Source organism: Palaemon carinicauda, chromosome 23, assembly GCF_036898095.1.
Source record: "Palaemon carinicauda isolate YSFRI2023 chromosome 23, ASM3689809v2, whole genome shotgun sequence".
NCBI classification, from domain to species: domain Eukaryota; kingdom Metazoa; phylum Arthropoda; class Malacostraca; order Decapoda; family Palaemonidae; genus Palaemon; species Palaemon carinicauda.
In genome coordinates this window covers 4,525,486-4,534,099 of record NC_090747.1, presented here as the reverse complement: position 1 = coordinate 4,534,099, position 8,614 = coordinate 4,525,486, and positions in this window count along the sequence as shown.

The following is an 8,614-nucleotide window of genomic DNA, read 5'->3' as shown; positions in this document are numbered from 1 at the left end:
GATCATTAAACATGTTTTTTTTTTCCAATAATCTACTTATTCACACAATCTAGGAAATTTTCCTTGATATTTTATAATTTTAACCTCTTGTGAGATAGTTAAAGTAAGATATTTGGGAGCTAACTTTGCAAACACATATCAATTATGTATATAGGTAAGTATATAGAAAGAAATAATAATAATAATAATTATAATAATAATAATAATAATAATAATAGTAATAATATTTATAATAATAATAAAATTAAAAATGATAATGTGTTTTCGTATTAATATTAAAAGTAAGATGAATAGTAATTACAAGATTACACACGCAAAAAACCAGCCTTCCACTTACACACACAAACACGTTTGTGTTATATATATATATATATATATATATATATATATATATATATATATATATATATTTATACATTTCATATATATATATATATATATATATATATATATATATATATATATATATATATATATATATATATATACATATATATATATATATATATATATATATATATATATATATATATATATATATATATATATATATATATATATATATATATATATATATATATATATATATATTTACATATATATATATACATATATATATAAATATGTTTTTGCGTATCTATCTATCTATCTATATATATATATATATATATATATATATATATATATATATATATATATATATATATATATATATATATATAACGGATTTTGAGCGAAGCGAAAAATCTATTTTTGGGTGAGATGGCCATGTCGTCCTGATGGAAGTTCCTATAGGGTAGCTTCCTAGGGTATATTACAACTACGGCGATATTCCCAGAGAATTTACCTTAAGGTACCAGAATTCTAACTCCTGGAGCGAGTATCCCTCGTGAAAGGGATATCGCGACATATCAGAGGACGTATTCTAGACACGCCACATGGCAATCTACATCCTGGACAGAGATTTCGTCTCGTAGGAGGTGATTGGCGAGATACGAATTCGGGAAAGAAAAAGGGGAGCCGCTCCCAAGGCTTCCCTATCCTCCGATTCGTATGCGTGCCTGGCGCCAATCCTGGCGCCATCTGTATTCCTTGTAGCGTACACGAGGTGCTACAGATACTGTATGTAGGGAGGGGTCCTACAGCCCTTTCTTAGAAAGGCAAGGGCGGGTCCATCAGGACGACATGGCCATCTCACCCAAAAATAGATTTTTCGCTTCGCTCAAAATCCGTTTTTTGGGTTCGAGCCATGTCGTCCTGATGGTAGTGTACCAGAGCATTACTGTATCTGTGGATTCTCAGAACGTGCCGTACTCCCCGGAGGTAATTTTTTCCCGGTCGACTAGACCTAGAGAAATAAGATGTTACCGTTATACATCTTTTCAACTAACTATAAACTATCTTAGAGCTTCCTGCCCCCTACAGGGAAGAGTCCTACTGGACTCTGGAAAAGTCTCGAAGAGTACATATACTTATGTATGAATACCAGGCAAGCTAATATAGTGGTCTCGCCCTATATTAAGTAAAGCATAGTTTGTATAGAACCACTGCGTCAATATATATTGACCAGTAATCCGCACAATACTTGTATTGGACAAAGGTTTATATCCACATAGGAAGAAACTAATAAAACCGCCCTCGTCCCTATATGGGACGGAGTCCTCCCATTAGGGGACTACATAAACCAATGCAACATAGCTTGCATAACAGAACAATTCTACCAGAATTATCCCAGATAAGATACATAGAATTAAATGCTCAATTATACCAATAAATTGACACAGGTGAAAGAGACGCAAGGTTCTCAAGAACAAGTTTATTGACAGACAATAAATAGACAGGTTAACAACAAATATATATATATATATATATATATATATATATATATATATATATATATATATATATATATATATATATATATATATATATATATATATATATATATATATATATATATATTTATATATATATATATATATATATATATATATATATATATATATATATATATATATATATATATATAAAAGAGGATAACCCAAAACTAAAAGCATAAGTATGATAGTAAACAGAACTTGTTTATCTGAAAGAAAAACCATTAAGCGCCACTTTATTAAGATACCGAGGTATCAAGTCATAAAAGTCTGTATTACAAATCAATCACATTAGCGTTAGAAACGCTCGGCACACATGTCTTTACTTATGCTAGGTTCACCTTTGAAAAAAGGAACAGTCTATGTAGGCACTTGGTGCCCTCATTTAGTTTGTAGTACAGTATGTACCTACACACTCACCCTGGACTTAATCGTCCCAATTAAGACCACTGTTCCTCGCAGAGTTAAACAGTAGGGTTAACTACACGACCCACTTCTACCACAGATCTCTTTAGTTCCTCTACTTGCTTCGCATAGTGGCGAAAGAACACTCTGGAAGACTTCCAGCCCGTGTATGAACGGAGATGTTCAAAATCCACACAATTAAAGAAATTTAGGGATGAGGCAACTTTCCTCGGATCGTGACCTGCGGGTGTACTGTCAGGATCCGCTCTGTGAATAAAATATGTGATTTTCGCTCTGAGTTGATTCAGAGATAAATTTGAGCCTGATGTTTCTCCCCTGAATAGTTGACCACCCTTGAAGTCTGAAGTTCTACGAAGATAGACCTTTAGGCATTCTACTGGACATAGAGATGCATCTTCTTTCAGAGGGCAGATTCTCCAGGGACCCCACCTGTTGGTGGGTAACTCATTCTTGGCGAGAAACGTAGGATCCGGAAACAGGTTCAGATCCCCCCCATCCAGGAACTGAACACGACCTGCCTCTCTCGAGAGGGCTACGATCTCACTAACCCTGGCCCCGGACGTGAGTGCAAATAGGAAAATAACTTTTTGCGTCAAATCCTTTAACGCACATTCTTCATTGCTCAACAGGGAGGCGAAATGAAGAACTTTGTCTAAAGACCATGAGATGGGCTTTGGAGGTGCTGAAGGTCTGAGCCTAGCGCAGGCTTTCGGAACTTTATTAAAGATCTCGTTACCTAGGTCGATCTGGAAGGCAAATAAAATGGGTCTCATCAAAGCAGATTTACACACTGAAATCGTGTTAGCTGCCAACCCTTGGCCATGGAGGTGGATGAAGAAAGATAAGCAGAAGTCTGTTGAGATCTCCTGTGGATTCTTTGCCTTTACAAAGGCCACCCATTTTCTCCAAGATGACTCATATTGCCTTCTAGTCGATTTGCACTTATATTCCTCTAGGAAGTCTATGCTGGCTTTCGATATCCCGAAACGCTTTCTCACCGCAAGGGCGAGAAAATCATGAGCTGAAGGGTCCGGGTTTTCTGTAATGAAGCGCAGACAGTCGACTTCTGGACTCTCTGGGTCAGATATGGATGTGGTAGCGGCACAAACTTCATCTGTAGTTCCAACGCCAAGGGGAACCACATACTGTTCGGCCACTTGTGGGCCACTATTGCCGCTACCCCCTTGAAGGATCTCAGTTTGTTGAGGACCCTCAACAGAAGGTTGTGAGGAGGGAACAGATAAATCCTGGACCATCTGTTCCAGTCGAGGGACATCGCGTCCACTGCTTCCGCTAAGGGGTCCTCGTACGGGGACACATACAGGGGCAACTTCTTGTTGTCTTTCGTCGCAAAGAGGTCTATCTGCAGTTCTGGGACTTGATTTAGAATGAAGGAGAATGATCCTGCGTCTAAGGACCATTCCGACTCTATCGGTGTGAACCTGGATAGAGCGTCCGCTGTCACATTGCGGACTCCTTGAAGGTGAACTGCCGACAGGTACCACTTCTTCTTTTCCGCCAATCGGAAAATGGCTAACATCACCTGGTTGTGAGGTGGTGACCTCGACCCTTGTCGATTCAAGCATCTCACAACCACCTCGCTGTCCATCACCAATCTTATGTGGATCGAGTGACGCGGGGAGACTTTCTTTAAGGTAAGGAGCACTGCCATAGCTTCTAGAAAGTTTATATGAAAGGTCCTGAATAGCTTGGACCAAGTCCCCTGGACTTTTTTCCGATGAGAGTGACCTCCCCATCCCTCCTTTGAGGCGTCTGAGTGAATCGTCATCAACGGGGGAGGTGGCTGAAGAAGAACCGACTTCTTTAGATGTCTGGCTTGGGACCAAGGCCTGAGAAGAGTACGTAGCCGAGGCGGCACTGGTCTTCTTAGATCTCTTCGCGCGTTTGATGCATACCTTCTCCAAACTCCGGTTGCATCCTTTAGCTGTGCTCTTAGCACTGGGTCTGTCACTGAAGCAAACTGGAGAGAGCCTAGTACCCTCTCCTGTTCGCGTCTTGATATCCTTTTGGAATCTAGAAGTCTCTTGACAGAGCCCACTATCTCCTTCCTTTTCTTCGTCGGGATGGAGAAACTGTGTGACAAAAGGTCCCAGTGGATTCCCAGCCACTGGAACTTTTGGGATGGAGAAAGTTGAGACTTTTTTCTGTTTATCTTGAAGCCTAGGTACTCTAGGAACTGGATCACCTGACTGGAAGCTTGCAAGCATTCGGTCTCGGATGCTGCCCACACCAGCCAGTCGTCCAGGTAGGCTACTACCTGAATTCCCTTTAGGCGTAATTGTTTGAGAGCGGCGCTCGCAAGCTTCGTGAAAATCGATGGGGCAGTGTTTAGACTGACAAACATGGCTCTGAAGGCGTACAGTCTCCGTTGTAGCCTGAACCCTAGGTAGGGGGAGAGTCGACGGCTGATTGGAATGTGCCAATAGGCGTCTGACAAGTCTATAGAGACTGAGTATGCCCTCTTGGGCAGTAAGGTCCTTATGTGTTGCAGTGTTAGCATCTTGTATTTGCAATTCACTATGAACTTGTTGAGTGGCGACAAGTCCAGAATGACTCTGAGCTTTTCCAAGTCTTTCTTGGGAACACAAAACAGCCTCCCTTGGAATTTGATGGACTTCACCTTTCGGATCACCTTTTTCTCCAACAGTTCTTGAACGTACTCCTCCAGAACGGGGGTGGAGTGTTGGAAAAACCGAAGGCACGGGGGTGGAGTGCTGTACCAGCTCCAGCCCAGTCCATTCTTGAGTAGGCTTTGGGCCCAGGGATCGAAGGTCCAGCGATCCCAAAATTTCATCAGTCTCCCTCCTACCGGTATCGTTTCACTTGGACTGCCGTCCTGAGGTCTTGCCTCCCTGACCACGACCACCTCTGAATCCCCTTCCCCTTGAGGGGCGCCTAGACGAGCCTCTGGCTGCTCCTCTAGGTTTTGCACGAAAGGAAGAAGACTGTCCTTCGAACGTTGGGGTGAATGCGGTGGACTGACCTGGCACAGCCTGGGGTACCCACTGAAAAGTGGTCGGGGTTTGTGCCACCATCTGGGGCACTGGAGGCAATGGCAATTGCAGTTGCTGTTGCTCTCTAAAAGGCTTGGCTGGCCGAGACGGTAGCCTAGTCCTCATATTCTTCCTCTTTGGTTGAGGACCCTCATCCGGGGAAGACTTTCTTTTGATAGCCAGGCCCCACTTCTGGAGAAGGTTTCTATTCTCCACGGCGGCCTTATCAACAACTTCTTTGACCACATCGGTAGGGAAAAGGTCTTTTCCCCAAATGTTGGAGGAGATTAACTTCCTTGGCTCGTGTCTCACCGTAGCCCCGGTGAACACGAACTCCCTGCAAGCTCTCCTTGCCTTGACGAAGCTATAAAGGTCCTTCGTCACTGTGGCTAGGTGAGACTTAGCCACCACCATGAACATTTCATGGACCTTGGGGTCACTTGCCATCGTCTCAAGAGTAGTCTGATGAGACATTGAGGCAGCCAGTCTTTCATTTGTCTCGAACTCTCTTCATAAAAGAGAGTCGGACAGCTTGGGGAGGTCCTCACCGAATTGCCGTCCGGCAATATCAGCCTCCAACTTTCCCACTGAGAACGTCAGATGGACATCCTTCCAGTCTTTGTGGTCCATAGGCAGGGCCAGCGACAAGGGTTTACACTCCTCCAGGGAGGGGCAAGGCTTGCCGGCCTTGACTGCCTTTAGGACAGCCGCAAACCCTTTCTGTAAAAAGGGGAAGGCTCTAGCAGGAGAGGACACAAAAGAAGGGAGCTTCTTGCTCAATGCAGCTACTTTCGAGTTAGAGAAGCCCCTCTCTTTCATCGAGGATGAAAGTAGGGCTTGAGCCTTAGCGTGGTCCATAATTATGACCTCCTTCGGCTCTGTCTCCTCCCTTGAAGCTGGTTCTTTTCTCAGCCGGACATAGCAGTCCGGATATGATGCCTTGCTGGGCCAGAATTCCACCTCCTCTAGGGGAACTGAACCCAGCTTATCCGAGATGACGATCTTTCCAGACGTCATCGGCATGTGCTCAGCATACCTCCATGGGTTAGCATCTGAGCATAAGGGAAGGTCTTTCACATTGAGCCTTTTCCGGGGCCCATGTGATTCTGCCAGGGACTGCATACGCAGTTCCATAGCAGCCGCCTTCTCCTGATTCTCCTTCTGCATTTGTTGGATCATTCCAACAATCGAAGAGAGGGCCTGTCCCAGTTCTACTGGGAGACCGGCCGATGTTGAGGGAATAGGCTCCGGAATCTGAACCGGAGTAGCCGACACCTCGTCGACCTCATCCTCTACGACATCCGGGGATTGAACTTGATCCTGACCTTCTGCCAGGAGGTCTTCTTCCAAACGCTCGTCCAGGTCAGACATCCTGTCATCTAACTGGATGTCTTGCATCGCGACTGCGACTTCCACGTCCACCTGGACTTGATCTTGGGGGATCTCCTCTTGAAGCTGGGGAATCACTGCATCAGCTGATGCCTTGGGAAAAAGATACGCCCTCATCTTCTCACTTGGAAGATAAGGGCCAGAGGTGTTCTTTTGGAAGCCCCTTATCCAGGTACGAAGCTTCTCCCTTGCTATATCCCTTGATTCCGCCGTTCTAGGGGAATCAAAAGCCTCAGTAATCAGGTTAGTGCATACAGTACATACCTGAGGGTCCCAATACTGGAGATCATCCTTGGAGACAGCGCATGCTGCGTGTCTCCTACAACACTCATGTCCGCAGAGGTTCTTGCTGCGGACGTTGCAGAGAACATTTCCGCACTTCGGAGGGTCCTCCTGTAAAGAGAAGAAATTTCCATGAGTATCAAGTGAACTATGTATCACTGGATATGCATAGTATAGCATAACAATTCATAAAGGAAAGACACACACTTGTGTTTCCCTCACAACCCATTGTTGCAGCCTTCCAGATAATAAAATCAAAATGGTTTATCTCTTCTAGAGTAACCAATGCAAGGTTTCCAGAGGAAACAGGTGGAGCTCACACCTAAGCAATGATTTTAAAATCCTGGATAATAGACAGTAAAGAACTCAGCTTCCTATCTGTAGGGCAACAGCAAAGGGATGTGCAAGAAAACACAATAGTGTTAGAAGACACAGTGCTGTACCAAAACCCTTACCATAGTTTTCTTCTTACTGTATATGTTATACTGAAGAATACTAGTACAGTATAGGGGGATGCGTGCCGGCCTGCCTTTGCCGGCCGGCACACACCATAACTAGCTTTAAAGTATATTACTTAACAGCTATAAGGCAGCAGTACTCTGGTTCAAATGCATGTGCCGGTCGGCAGCAACTGCCGGCCGGTAACAGCCAATGTTGGCCGGCAATGGCTGCCGGTCAGCAACTACACAAGGTAGTACCCAGCTGCCGGCCACACTCTTGGTGACCGGCAGACAAGGGCTGACATAAGCCGGCCGGCAAAGGTACAAGACCGATGCCAGCCGGCAGCAAAAGAACCAGAGGACTACACCTGCCCGGCTGCCGGCCTCATAGGCCGGCAGCCGGGTCAGGTACAGCACTAGAAGAAAAATAGAATGGATGCCGGGATAAGAGTGTACACAACCTCCAAGCCCGGCAACCGAAAGAGTGCATATAAGGAAGGGGAGAAACTAATTCAGGTTTCCTGACCAATGCCGTCTGGTTCTACAGGCAGGCATGGATGAGGGACCAAGAGAGGTCCGGGCAGCACTCGAAAACATAAGACCCTTGCCGGCCAGCAGCTCTGCCGGCCGGCAAGGGGCTGAGTCAATTCCACATCCTAACCTATACTAGGTCCAGATGTAGAACGACGTACAGTACAGTAATGGCTCGGCCATTACGGAGAAAGAGGGGGAAGGGACAAGAGGGTCCTGCCAACCTTGCTTTAGTGACAGATCACCCGCAGCCAAGAAACTTATCTTAGCCTAAGGGAGATCTAAGGGGGATGGCCAGCAATACTTGCCAGCTCCCAGAGCACCAAAGCAAGGAAGGCGTTGCTACTCCCAGGGAAAGAAACTTATCCTCCCCTGAGAACAGCAACAAGGACTAGTCTGGTAGATCACAAAAGAAGGAATCATATCCACAGAAAACTTCGGTAGTGACCTAAGGGAGCTAAGCTCACTTTGTCTGTGTCAGGTCAGCGAGGGGGACTCAGCCCCAAGCCTGACAACACAGACTCAGACTAAAAAACTCTGTTGTTCTGTCCCTCTTGAACCATACTACAGGAACAGGAAGGTACAGTAACACCCCAGTATAGTTTTATCGAAAATAAATTCGGAAAAAACCACTTAGGGATAAGCCCAAGGCTTA